Source organism: Manacus vitellinus, unplaced genomic scaffold, assembly GCF_001715985.3.
Source record: "Manacus vitellinus isolate BGI_N305 unplaced genomic scaffold, ASM171598v3 scaffold_38_pilon, whole genome shotgun sequence".
NCBI classification, from domain to species: Eukaryota; Metazoa; Chordata; class Aves; order Passeriformes; family Pipridae; genus Manacus; species Manacus vitellinus.
In genome coordinates this window covers 2515557-2528817 of record NW_021940526.1, presented here as the reverse complement: position 1 = coordinate 2528817, position 13261 = coordinate 2515557, and the positions used below count along the sequence as shown (strand labels likewise).

General features: G+C 37.4%; 1 protein-coding gene across 1 annotated transcript in view; it reads left to right on the top strand.

Annotated features, from left to right (window-relative positions):
• SLX4IP (SLX4 interacting protein) overlaps nucleotides 1-13261 on the top strand; it is a 68895-nt gene that overhangs the window by 15843 nt on the left and 39791 nt on the right.

Sequence of the window (13261 nt, the reverse complement as noted above, 5' to 3'; positions counted from 1 at the left end):
ATTTATGTACTAGAGCTGTGATATAATAGTTACACTTGTATCAAAATTAAAGAAATTTAATACCTTGGTGTGATTAAAGAATACAAGCAAAATTACCATAGTTTCAGAATGTCTTGGCTTTTAGCGATGACAATGTTTGTTATTTTTAATTTATTGATTTTTTTTTCTCCTTTCTAAACAATGTAAAGGGAAGAAAAATTAACTTTTCTGCAACGCAAATCCTCTGTTTACTTTTAGAAAAGCTTTGTTTCAATTCATTTATTAATTACTTTTAGAAAAGGAAGCAAAGACGTAGGTATAATATGTTGTAATGCTCATTTTCAGAACCTTAAATCTCAATGCTTCTAATATTTGCAGTCTGGCATTGATTGTAAGTATAATAGGTTATTTCATGCTGCTTGTCTTTATATTCATGGTTATGATACTGAAATGTTAAGACCACACACAGACAACAAGATCTCCAGCCACTTACACATGTAAACAGTCTGGCTTTTTACAAAGTGGAAAAATATTTCTTGTGCAGTATTTTAACATGATCAGCATGTTAAGGCTCAATCTGCAACTGTGTCAACATTTCTTTGGCTGTAACCATTAATTCTGTAGCCTCTTGATAATATGTAAAATGTGAGACTGGTTTGTTTACTACTGGGATTTGTCAGCAATTACTGTCTGCATTTAGCTTAGTGCTTTCAAATATATAATAGATCAAAGACTTATTTTGCATCATCACTGTGGTTTTAGTAAAACAAAGGATTTTTTTTTTTCCCCCCAGCTGGCTTTGGGCTCTTCAAAGGGCCATGGAGCAATAACTTTCATAAACATTGTTCTTATACCTGTTTGATATTAGGAGGCACAGGTACAATACATTAAATAACCTTCTATAACTGCTGGTGCACATGAATTTAGCTCTAGAGACAGGAACATGCATCCCTTTCTTGAGTTATCTTGAGACCTGGCATGGCCTCAACAGAGCTGGGAATCTTTGTTTTGTTTATTTTTGTGTAATCAATGCATGTTTTCAGCATTCTTATTACCATCAGGAACTGCAAGTGCTGTGGTCATGTGCGATATTATCTAAGCCCCACTTAATTTCCAGCACAAAGAGTTGTGAGGATTGCAAGTTCTCATTTGGTTATAGCTAATAAGAGTAAGATGGCACAGAAGCATTTTAATGGACATCAGATCTGTTCAAATAATAAGTATTTGGGTTTCTTATATCTCTGTTATCAAAGTCTTTATAATATATTTATGAATTTAGTTTCAGGGTATTTTTGAGGTTTTACAGGTATCAAAAAACCCTCAAAAATCCCAAACTTATTAGACAAATCTGCAGAACTCTGGTAAGGATTTTTTCTTTAGTTAAAAGCAGGCTGTGAAATCACTAAAACTTGCCACTGCTCCTGAGAAGGTTGCCATTAATTAATTCCATTATCTCAGGGGCACTAGGTTAAAATATTTCACCTGAACTTTTCTTATAATTTTGTACAACTCAGAAGTTGCTGGTTTTTTAATGAGTATTTTCTTTAAGACATAAAAATAATGACACACCAATCCATAAGGCTGACCCTTTAAAAATTCCAAAATGCAGATATTGCAATATGGATGAGGTGAATTACTGGGGGGAAGTTCAGTCTTAGAAGTAGCTGACAGAATAAAACTTTTAAAAGGCAAACTTGCATTTTTAAATTCACTATTATAAAGTGTTTAATAAATGTGTCACTGTCAGTATGGGAGATTAGGAAAGCTTTCAGTTTGGAGATCACTGTCTGTTAGTTTTTAAGACTTGAATGCTTTTTGCTGCTTAAATTCTGTTGCCATTACTGAACACCACTCAAATCAGATGTTTTTCTGAAATTTGAATGAATCTTTTGTCCAGTAAAACCCAAACACACTGTTCTCCCAAAAAGCATATGAACAAAGAGAATGGATGTATTTCATCATTCCTGCTCTGCTGTCTGGCCCAGCTTCATTTCCTTGGATGGAAAAACAATAAATATAAATTTAAGTGAGGCAGCAAGTGGTCTTTATCAGTTAGTTAAAACTAAGTTCTCGATACTAGTTTTGTTTTCGAAGATTTTAAACATTGAACTTTTATTGTGAATTTTGTGTGAAGAATTGGTTTAATACAATAATTGGAACAGAATTTTTTACTAGGTTTTTTTCCCTGCAAAGGTTTTATTTTGGACATACCTACCAGGTACGTATCCAAGTCTTTTGAATGGTAACAAATCCCAGGCTTTAAGAAGCAGCAGTAATTGTAATTTGAGTTTTGTGATGAGCCCTTTGCCCTTGGCTCAGAAATCTCCCCACTAAGTTGTACACATCTGGGAAAAACAGTTTACATTTATTCAGTAGATTCAATTTTTAGTTGGGAAAACCCTCTACTGAGAGGGAATCTCCAGTGAACTGAGTGGCCCCTGCTGCACTGGAGGTGAGAGGGGGGAAGAGGGAGCCCGTCCAATCTGAAAGTAAAGAAAAGAAAGGATGTGATGACTTGAACAAAAAACCCCAACAACAACAAAAAGCAAACAAACCAGAAACTGCTGAAGGTCCCTGTTATTTATGGGGCAGGGACTGGGGGTGGCTGGTGTCAGAAGGGCTCCAGGGATTTGGTAATTTGGGCAAGGAATGGAGACTGGTAGGAGAGCAGTGGAGCAGGAATGAGGAGAAAATTCCTGTTGGATGTCAGTGCTGGAGCAGGGGTGTGCAGGTGGTGTCAAGCTGAGAGCTGAACTAAGAGGTGATGTGGAGAGAAGGGTAGGAACAGGACAATAGTGTCCTGCTTACCCTCTCTTTTCCCAAGGTGTGGAGCAGCAGGACTAAACAGGAATTACCGATGGCTTGATAATGAGATGAGGATTAGGAGCAGTAAATTATATTCAAACTGATGGGAAATCTTGAGTGGCAAGATTAAGTGTTTTTGGCAGCTTGAAATAGGGAAGTGATTAGGAATATCCAGATGCTGGGAAGCATAAATTTTGCGGGATGATGAGCACAATTGTCTGCTTTATGTTTTGTGTTCCCCTTTGCACCCTGGGAGGAGAACCTGCAGCCCCTGAGGTGACGCAGAGACACAAAATGTTTTATCCTTCCCAGTGCTAATCCAAAGAAAGGCTGATGGTTTACTGCAGGTTAATTGTATTGATTCAGTGGGGGCAGATGTCTGTGGTGCTTCCCATCCAGCTGATTTCCCTGTGGGAGTCAGCGTGTCACCATATGGGAGATTTTCCTTAATCAGTTTTCCACCTGCCCTTACCAAGGTCGTGTTCAGAAACTGTTTAACTTCCCAAATGTTCCTGCGGTTTCCAGGAGCGTGTGTGGTGTCCGGGACCTTTTCTGGAGTCTTTCTGTAGTATTTTGTGGTTTGTGTTTTGTTATGTCACTGCTTCACTCTGTGCATTTTTATACAGTTAGATAAAATATTTTATATGAAGAGGGTGTATTTCTCATAATGGCTTGTAAACACCTGATTTTTTCAGAAATACTTGGTTGATAAAAATCAAAGATTTTTTTGTAAGTTTATTTTTTTTTTGGTGTTTCTTTGAAAACCTAATGAAGGGAGGTTGGAGGCCATATTGAAAGACTTTAAAGCCAGCAAGATTTGGAGCATCAAATACTCTTATCATGTTACAGTAATTAATATTAATGAATTAAAATGTTTACACACCCTGATCTCCAGTGCTCTCTTTGATGTTAATTACTTTTCAGTAGATCATGAGTTCATTCTTCATATCAGGCAAGTAAGGAAATATTTCCTCTTCATTTATCTGTGTCCCTTAGCAACACAATAGGTGTTAGTAGTTGATGAATAACATATATTTTTGCTGTATTTGTTATATGGAAATGCTTGTTTTCTCTCTTTTTAAAAAACTCTGAGTGGAACTTTGTTACTAAATTCAAGCAAAATATAATATAAAGATACAAATACTTGGCCATGGGTAAATATAATGAAGCTTAACAGTGTTCTTGGATGTGTTAAAACCAAGTTGGTTTGTTTTCTTGCTCATGTGAATCAGATAAAAAGGACTTCACTCGTTCCTGTCGCTGTGGTTCCTGATGTCCAGGAGCTGTGATCTGTCATGTGCTGCCATCTCTGTTCCTTTTAGCAGACAGTTGTGCAGCTATCATGCTATCAATTTTTTTAATTAAAAAATGAGCTGTTGCTTTCCAAAGCATAATTCCCTCTCAGTCTGTAAAAGGGCAATTGCCTCTCAATCTGTAAAGTAGATGTGTTGTTTTTTTTCCTGTTGAAATCCATGGAGGAAAAAGTAGTTTTTAACTTAATTTATAGAGTGGAGTCCTTCCTGTGTGGCTCTTGATAAAGATGCAGACTTGTAGGAAGTGAAAACTCAGCCACAGCTGTTCCAGCTCTGCAGGTATTGTTGAAGTTCCTTAGTTGGCACAGTCCTGTCTTTGGCAGGTGATTCTCGCAGCATGTGAGGGTTCATCCTTTGGTTTTGTTCCTGTGATTTTCACACTTAATTGTATGACAGTGTTGGGTTTTTGACCAGTGAAATCACATTATATCAGTAGCATCTGTTATCATGTATTTCAGTGTAAGATTTGTGACTTCTAGTAGACATTGCTTGGGTTCTATCAGAAATGTTCTTGCTGTGTACAAAGGGACCTTTCTGTCTTGTCAACTTGTCTTTTTGAACTCTGTGGATTTCCAGTAGTTTGGGCACAGGTGAGTATTGTAACTGGGAGAAAAGAGACTTTCTGCCCTGCAATATGATCTGTCTGTTGGAAGGATGGTTCATAGATCTGTTTATCTGCTCCGAATTTGACCTCGTCTTTTAAAATATGTTCTTTTCCATTGCTACTCCTATTGGTGATACCCTTAATTTCTGCAGCTGAGATGGACATTTTAAAAATACAATTTTTTCTTAAGCAACTGTAACCAGAAATACATCCAGGAATCTTTCCTGTTTTAAAAGGGATTGTGAAAACAAGGTAATTAAACATAATGCAGCATTGTAAAGACCGTAGTCTTAAAAAACTGCTTCTGTATTATGCAAAATTGATTTTTAGTTCTGCTTTCTGTGTGAGTAAAGGTGCTATTGGCAGATATGGTTTTCAGCTCTGGATTCCTTTTCTTCTAAAATTCCAACACTTTCTTGTAATATTGAACTGTAAGGATATTTAAAGCAGTTATTATTTAATTTCCCATGCATATGAAGTGAGAGTGCTTTTTAAAAACCCTTGGAAAGCAGACCTAAATACGAATCTTGTAACATTAAAACTTCAATGGGCTCTGGCAGGTTACATTTCTTTCATACTTTTGTGTTTCCTTTGAAAGAAAAACTTTCCCAGATGGTCAATGCAGGGTACTGAGTGTGACCAGTAATTTCGTGTAAGTTCATAGCCCTGTCAGAATTCCTTATTTGGATACTGAATTCTTTGCAGAGGCTTTTTCATTTTTATCTTTACACTATTAAATGAAGGCAAGTTGAGGGTAAGATTATCTGCAAGGTCACAGAGAAACTCAAAGCATGATGGACAAAGTATCCTCACCGAGTTGGAACTAGAAATAAACACACAGAAGAAAGTATATGGCCATACTGATAGTTATAAATGAAGTGTCAAGGTTTCAAATCTGGGAAAGTATCATCAGAATTTATAAAGTTCTACTTAAATAGTCCATTCTCCTCACTTCAGACATCTGTTACTGGTTATTGTTTGAGTGACCACCATGTACATTATACAAAAAGGAATGTGTTCTTTGTAAGATCTCTGCTAATGTGGCAGATAGAATCCCAGTGTTTGATAGCAGTGCCAAAGGGCAAAGAGGTGCTGAACAATATTCCTCATCTTTACCATAACTTTCCTTCCTGGAAAAACAGGCTTTGACAGTGGGAAAATGAAGAGTGAGATAAGGAGAGGTGGAAAGAGGCTTGGGAACTGAGAGTGATACAGACCAGAAGCAGGGGAAAAGTCTCCTCTTAGGCCGATGCACCAATAATTATTTTTCTTGTTGATTACAAATAGGAGTTATATCTCCATGCTATGGCCATAAGTTAAAAGGACTAGCAAGTTAAGGAAGACTTGTTTTTGTTGGCATGTAGTGTAATCTGGGCCTAGTTTTTGCATCTCTAGCAACTGGTTGTTGCCTTTTTTTAAAGCAAAATACACTGTTTTGATTAATGCAAAATGCTGCATCAGTCTCAAAATTTCATTTTTCAGAGAATCAAATTATAATGATGGAACTGATGGAAATGATTTACTCCTTGTGAGATATGAAGCAGTTGGCATTGAAGGTTCTCTTGTTTTTATTGATTATGGGTGTTAAATGACAGTGCAGCTGGTGGGGATGTTGTTATCTGTAAACTTTATTTCTTTCCCCCTTGCAGAGCTAAGCAGGTGGATACAGGTTATGGAAAATTAGATTTTATTGCAGACATGTTAAGTAATTCAGTTTTAATTTTCCATTTTAACATCTTGCTGGGTAGACACAAACATTGCAATTAAGCAAGATTTAATTCAGCCAGGTGACATCTTAGATGCCCCATAATAGATGGCAAAAGCTCAAGTTATTGAGCTGCTTTCTGCTGTCAGTAAAACTGACAGCACTTGCCTGTTTAGAAGATGCATTAAGGAGGAACTGTGACCTTGGCAGGTGTGGAGAAAGTTTTGAATGATGAATTTAAATTCAGGAAAAATGTCATGAAGAATTAGGAGACTTGTGGCAGGGTTTCTGAGATAGATTTACTGATAGAGCAAGGAGAAAAAGAATGGTAAATATAGAAATACATGTAATTTTGGATAGAAAATTATAAAAATAGAAGAATTTTAAGAGACTGTTTTATACAGTTGTTAGCTTATGTACAGAAGGTGGGTTTTTTTTCCAGCAGTTTGGTTGAGTATGGGGGGAATCTGGGAGACAAGTGAAGTAGAACGAGTTACCTAAGGGAGAAGGCACTGGCTTGAGCAAGATTCTCTGTATTTGCACACAATGGGAGAGGGTGCCAAGATGCATTTGCAGAGTTTTGCTATTTACTGATGTGTTAAAAAGCTGAAATTTTTGAAACAGATGCATTAACAGATGCATTAACTAATTGTCCAGTTTCATAGTGTTCTTAGCTGCAAAAGAAACAATAGATATTAATGTAGTTGTTTGTTTTAGTCAGTCTGTACTCTGCACTGGAAGAAGAACACAGCCAGATTTTACCATATGTGAGAATAATAAACTTTGGCAGATGTTGCTCTTATTAAACTGCCCTAGTTCCATGTATGTGTGAGTGCCTGCTGTGATAGGACTAAGAAAATTGTCAGATCAATGTCTAAATCTGTATTGGCCAATTAACACAAACTCCATTGGGGCAGAATTAATGGATACCTGGATTTGGGTAGTACAGTGGGGGAAAAGTCAAAATACCCATTGCAAGGAGAAGTCATGCACCATGACCTTGTGGAGTCTTTACAGGAATTAGTGAGTGTAAGGAACAGGGAGATCTGGCTGCTGTAACTCATTCAGATTCTCCACAAGGTGCTTCACCAAAGGCTCTTTAAATGGGCTGATAAAGAAGGTCCTTACACAGATTCCCTGGCTGAAGGATAAAGGGGGGTAGAGGCAAAACTGGAGTTGGACAGGGAACTCTGGGGCAGACACTGTGTTTTAAAGGACCTGAGAAACAGAGCTTACAGTGCAGGTTGGCAAAAAAATCAGAGTATTGAGTGACTGTACAATTAAATGACAGAGAATTGATCAAATGCAATGTATGTGTGGGTGAGGGAGAACAGCTTCAAACTGAAGGGTGTGATTGATGGGTTCTGAACACAGGACCAGCACACAGGAATGACTTCTTGAAGTTCATGGTATTTTCTGGAAGCGTCAGCTCCATTCACAGCAGCATTTAAAAAAAAATAATCAAAATCAATTTTGGGAATTAGGAACTGAGTGAAGCAAACACAAGTAAAATCATCACTGTGCCATGGTACAAATGAGGGCACAACCTCTTTTCAAACACTACCTTTGCTGATAGTTCTCCATAGTGGAATTAAGAGCAATAATGTGAGGTAGGGAACTTCTTCAGTATAAGGAGCAATTTAACACTCTTAGGCTTGGAAGAGAGAAAGCTGGAGGTGAGTGGATAGGGAATAACAGTGGCCTGTTAAATTGTGGATGAGAGGAATAGATAAATAAGAAATGTCTGTTTGTTCTAATTTAACAACCAAGAGTATTTAATTAAATCAACATGATGGTTTGAAATGAACTAGAACATACAATTCCTGATGAGTGTGTTATTGGTTTTGGGGGACTGCTTGCCACAGGATTTTGTGGATACAAGAATTCAAGCAGTTTTATAAACCAGTTTAACAAATTCTGGGAGAAGACAGTTGCTGGTGACTTCCAAATACAGATGCAGCCTCTAAAACCTCAGAATCTCATGTTGACAAATGTCTAATACATCTACTGAGTAAACTATCATTATTTGCTTATGTTTTTTAAGCTTTTCCTGTAGACTTCTAATACTTGTTACTGTCAGAGCAGAGGGGTCATTATGGATCTATGGATCTTTGGACTGACCCAATGTACCTTTTTATATATTTAATGTCTGCATTTTGTTGCATAAAGTCAACACTATTTATAATTTTCAATGATTTTAATGTTTTCCACGTGTGTTAGGATTGCTGCTAATTATCACTGGAATTTTTATAAACATAAATGTGGGAAATATTTCCCACATATTCCCAATTAGTAACATAATCCACAGGAAATTTGGAAAAAAAAAAAAAAAGAAAAAAAGAAAAAGGCTTTGAAATGTAAAACTTCTCTGAAATCTTGGGAGCCTGTTGTTTCTATTATTCTTCATAATAGGTGAAAATGAGCAATAGTGTCTGTACATTGTGTTTTTCACAAGTGTTTTTCCTTGGGTTTTCATTTTGTGATTGACCACATGTGAATATGATACCTATCAGTGCACTTGGTGTGAAAAAGAATTATAGAAACCCACAAAACCACAGCTGTAGGTTAAGCTGTATGTATGTAAAATACTGAGTTTATTTCTTTGAATATTTGTTTTATGTTAGAAAGAATCACAATTAGTTTGGATCCTTCCTCTGTTAGAAGAGACTGGAGTCAATTAGCTAATTTTTATAAAACTTTAGGAGCAAAATGGTTGGCACTTCACCTCTCCCAACCTGAGAAGCTGAGTTGTGGGAAGAGAAATATTTGCAGAAGAAATCACTGTGTTACAACTTTTGGCTGTGCTTGCAGGGTGCATGTAAATACTGATTAATGTCACACCTGCCTTCCCTGTAGGTCAGGGAGATGTTCCTGGTGCCTCCTGAAGGGCTGCTCTTGGAACACAGTCAGGTGCACTTTTCCAGCTGCATCTGATTCCAGTTAAGGTCTTGTCATCCCCACCTGCTTTTCATTGATTGCCCTGTTCTCCTCCCAGAGGTTACCATTTTGGTGTGCCAGGAGAGATATAGGAATAGTCTCTTCCTATTTATTTCTGTCAGACTCAGTAGTTTTTAGGATGCATTTTAAAACAGATGTTGAACCGATGCTGGTTTAGGTGGGGGACAGTTATACCTGTTCAGTTCTGGAAGAAGTAAGATGGAGGCAGACTGGAGCAAGGACAGGAAACCTTCCTTAGCAGGTTAAGTTTTAGTCCAAGCAGCCTTTCTGGTGACAAACACACCACCAGGAATCAGTGATACTTTTCACAACTTGTTGTTGCTTGTCGCCAACCCTTCAGTGTTCAACTGTGTTAATATTTTACATATTTTTATAAATGGCTTGTTTCTCCTATTCCTTTTGTATCCATTTTTCTTTATGCACAAAGTCTATTTATTATATACTCTGTTCAATGCCAGATGAAAAGAATTCTTTTCCATGGATATCAAAAAAACCCTTATATTCCTTTACTTGCCAGCTGGTAATTGCTTGGGGTTTGTGCTGATCATTTTGAAATGTGATGTATTCTCTGTCATCTGATTCTGCTTTTTCAGCAACAAGATTTAGAGCATTACTTATTCACTTGAAAGACTCATCTGTTTCTCTCCCTGTACTTTTGTAGATAAAGCATTGAATATTTTGTGGAACTCTCCTCTCCCTCTGCCCTGTGTTGACATATATACTCCCACTTAATAGAGGGATTTTGTGCAAAGGGTGTCACTTTTGTAATGTGCCTTTTTCAGCAGTGAATCACTTTTTTCTTATGGTTTTTCTGAAAAAGCTTTCTTGCAGTTCTGTAACTTTCCTGGCTTAGCTTAGACAAATTAGTTAAAGCACAGAGTTAAAAAGTACTTCTTTTATGTACTTGGAAAATGCAACATTTCAACCACTTAAGCAAGTTTAGCACTATTAAGAAGTTTGGCTTGATAATACTTTGGGTTTTTTTGCAAATAAAAACCACTTTTGCTTTATGTATTTGTGTTAAAGTATGAGCATCTGTAATCAATGCATCTTCAATCTGTTAAGTTATTTTGGCATAAAGATTTAGCATCTGCAAATATTTTATATTGAAACGTGCTGCAGATGTTGGGTTTGGTTTTCAGTTGCAGTAGCTGCATGTGGTAGGTAATGTTTTCATGAGAGGGAGGGCAGGGAGTGAATTTCTGAGCAGGTGAGACCTTGTCTTTTAGAATTAAAAGGAATCCAAAACAATTGCAAAGTTGGGGGACAGGGAACAGTTTCCTGTGCTGGACCTGCCCTCACTTCCCCGTTCTGTTTTTGGGAGAGGGAAGTCAGCCCATCCCTGCAGCTGTTGTACAATAAACTTGGGAAATATCTTCCTGGTGCATCATGTGCTGGGGAACTGCTGCTCCCTTCATCAGAAGATACTGAGGGTGGTGTCTTTTTGCCTTAATTTTATTTCACTTAATTTTCTAGTCATGACCAGCATATGCAGAAACATAAAATCAGAAGGTACATTACTAAGCTCCTCAGCCCTTCTGTATGGTGGCTCTTTTCATGCTGAACATATCCCTCAGTAGCTTCCAGTACATACTTGATGACCTTTTGTTGATACTTTAAAGTTTGGCTCATTAATATTAAAATGTAGCGTGTACAGCATGTATGTGAAAACCTGTGAAAATTGTTTAACAAGTTAAAGGTCTGAAAAAAACCCTCAAGCCTTTTTATTACTGGCTGTGATTTCTTCAGAAAATTATATTGTTGTGTTACTGGTGGTGATCCTTAGATTTTTGGAAGCTTTAGTCATCACTGATTTTTCTTAGCAGGCCTCAAGCAAGCCCTTGTATGTATTATGAACCTCTAATCATTCTAATTGTTTTGATACCTGTTACAGTTGCATTTGATAATTACAAAATAAGTAATTCAGATGTGCAGAGTGTTTTGCATAGGCTGTGTGCTAGTTCCTTTGTCTTTCCACCAGGGCAAGAAATTAAATCCCAGCACTGACTTTCTGCAACCACAGAGAATGTCCCGTGTTCCAGTTTAGTACAGCACCTCCAAGGCAATTCTTCTCCTCATGAATCACTCTCATAATCCCTAACTTTTGTTGTTTATAGCTCAGGGGGAGGGCCAGGGAAGGAAATAATCTTTACTTGCCCCCACTTACCGGTGATCAGGTGATGCACTACAATGTGTTAACCTGTGTCTGAGCCCTAGGAAATGTCCTTAACATTTACAATTACAAATTAATGGCATTCAGGTAGGTTGTGAATATGCTCAGCTCTCCAGTGAATATGGCTGCTCACCCTTCCCAGCCCCAAGTGCCATGAAAGCAGGTTGCTGCAGAGAAGGGTGTTTCATCATCGCTTCCTAGCTATGATTGAAAAAATACCATCGTTTTTACAATAATATTTTATAACAAAAGGCTGAAAGCAGCTTGTTGGAATCTCAGCTTATCTTTTTTTATTATCTTGAACAAATACTGTGCTGCTATTTCTGTTTTTCTGGATCAGTCCTGACACAGGCAGGGACATGGTGAATATCCTTTCAAAACAATGGTGAGATTGCACTGTTACTTGGAGACTTTGCCCCAAGGAAAAACTTGCTTTTTGCAATTGTTTGAGCTCCAGCTCCACGGCTCCTTTCAATACGTGGGCTACAAAACCTCCTACGGAACTGGGATCAGACCAGCACAGATTGACAACCGAAATTAAGCTTAATTCTCTCATGCAATTTAGGCCTCTTTTTCAACATTGTACCTGATAGAGCAGTTCTCCAAGCCCAGTTCAGATGTTTAGATTAAGTAATTGCTGCTTAGCCTGACTGTGGGTGATGAACTGAAGGGCTCTGTTTGCACTGCAGGATTCTTACGTTGCTAAAAACATTCAGGTCCTTTACCTGGGCACATACTGAGGGTTTTCTGAAGGAGTTGTCTTCGTTAATTTATTTTAATCTGTTGATTTGGGTGGATCTCTTGCAATTATGTGCTTTAACAACAGCATATTAGTCCTTAATTTGGAAGTCTCCACTATCATACACAGCTCCCTCAGGTTTCAAACTCCTTAGATTTTTTTTTTTTATGTTTTCCTAAGGGTTGAATCATTCACAAGTATTTCTTGTTTTCTTTTTCCCATCATTTCTTAAGTTTAATATCCTGTCCATCTGCATCTGTTAAGAGTCTAAAATGCTGCCTTGATGTTGCATCCGAGTTTCATGTGTTGTCAGAGCACATTTATCAAAGGTTTGTTCTAAAGGCTTGTTCTCTGCTTACACCTCTTTGCTTGGCATGGGAACCTCTCAGTGTGATCTTAATGTGCCTATAGCTTATTGATTCAATTTTCAGATAACTACTTCTTTTCTTCCATTCAGATACCAGAAAATTAAACACTCCTCCTTTTAGGAATTTCTCATTCATAAACTCTACTCCTAAAAAAAAAAGCAAGCCAAACACTTGTGAAAGATTAGTTAGATATAACCCATATTCAGGTTATAAAAGGGGGAATTTCCTCCCTGCTTTTGGAAAGTCTGAATGCATTTTAGGTTGTCCAATTCCTGCTGAATCTATGTATAATTTAGTACAGCTATTTTTAAGGATTGATCTGCAAGTTACCCTTGCCCTTGATTTGCTGCTCCCTCTTTACTGTTGCAGAGTGACCCCATAGATCTTTGAAAGCAGGGAATTTAAAAGATCTAGGTGATGTTAGCTGATGGCTATAACCCTTTAACAAGAAGGATTTATTTGTCAAAATTATTCTACAACTTTCATAAATTAATTTCTGACAAAGTACAAGCCTTGTACAATTTCCAGAACCAAGCAGTTCTTATCCAGAAGAGAGAAAAGGTCAAAAGTGGAATATACCTTTTTTTTTTCCCCTGGCATTTGCATCATATTTCTTG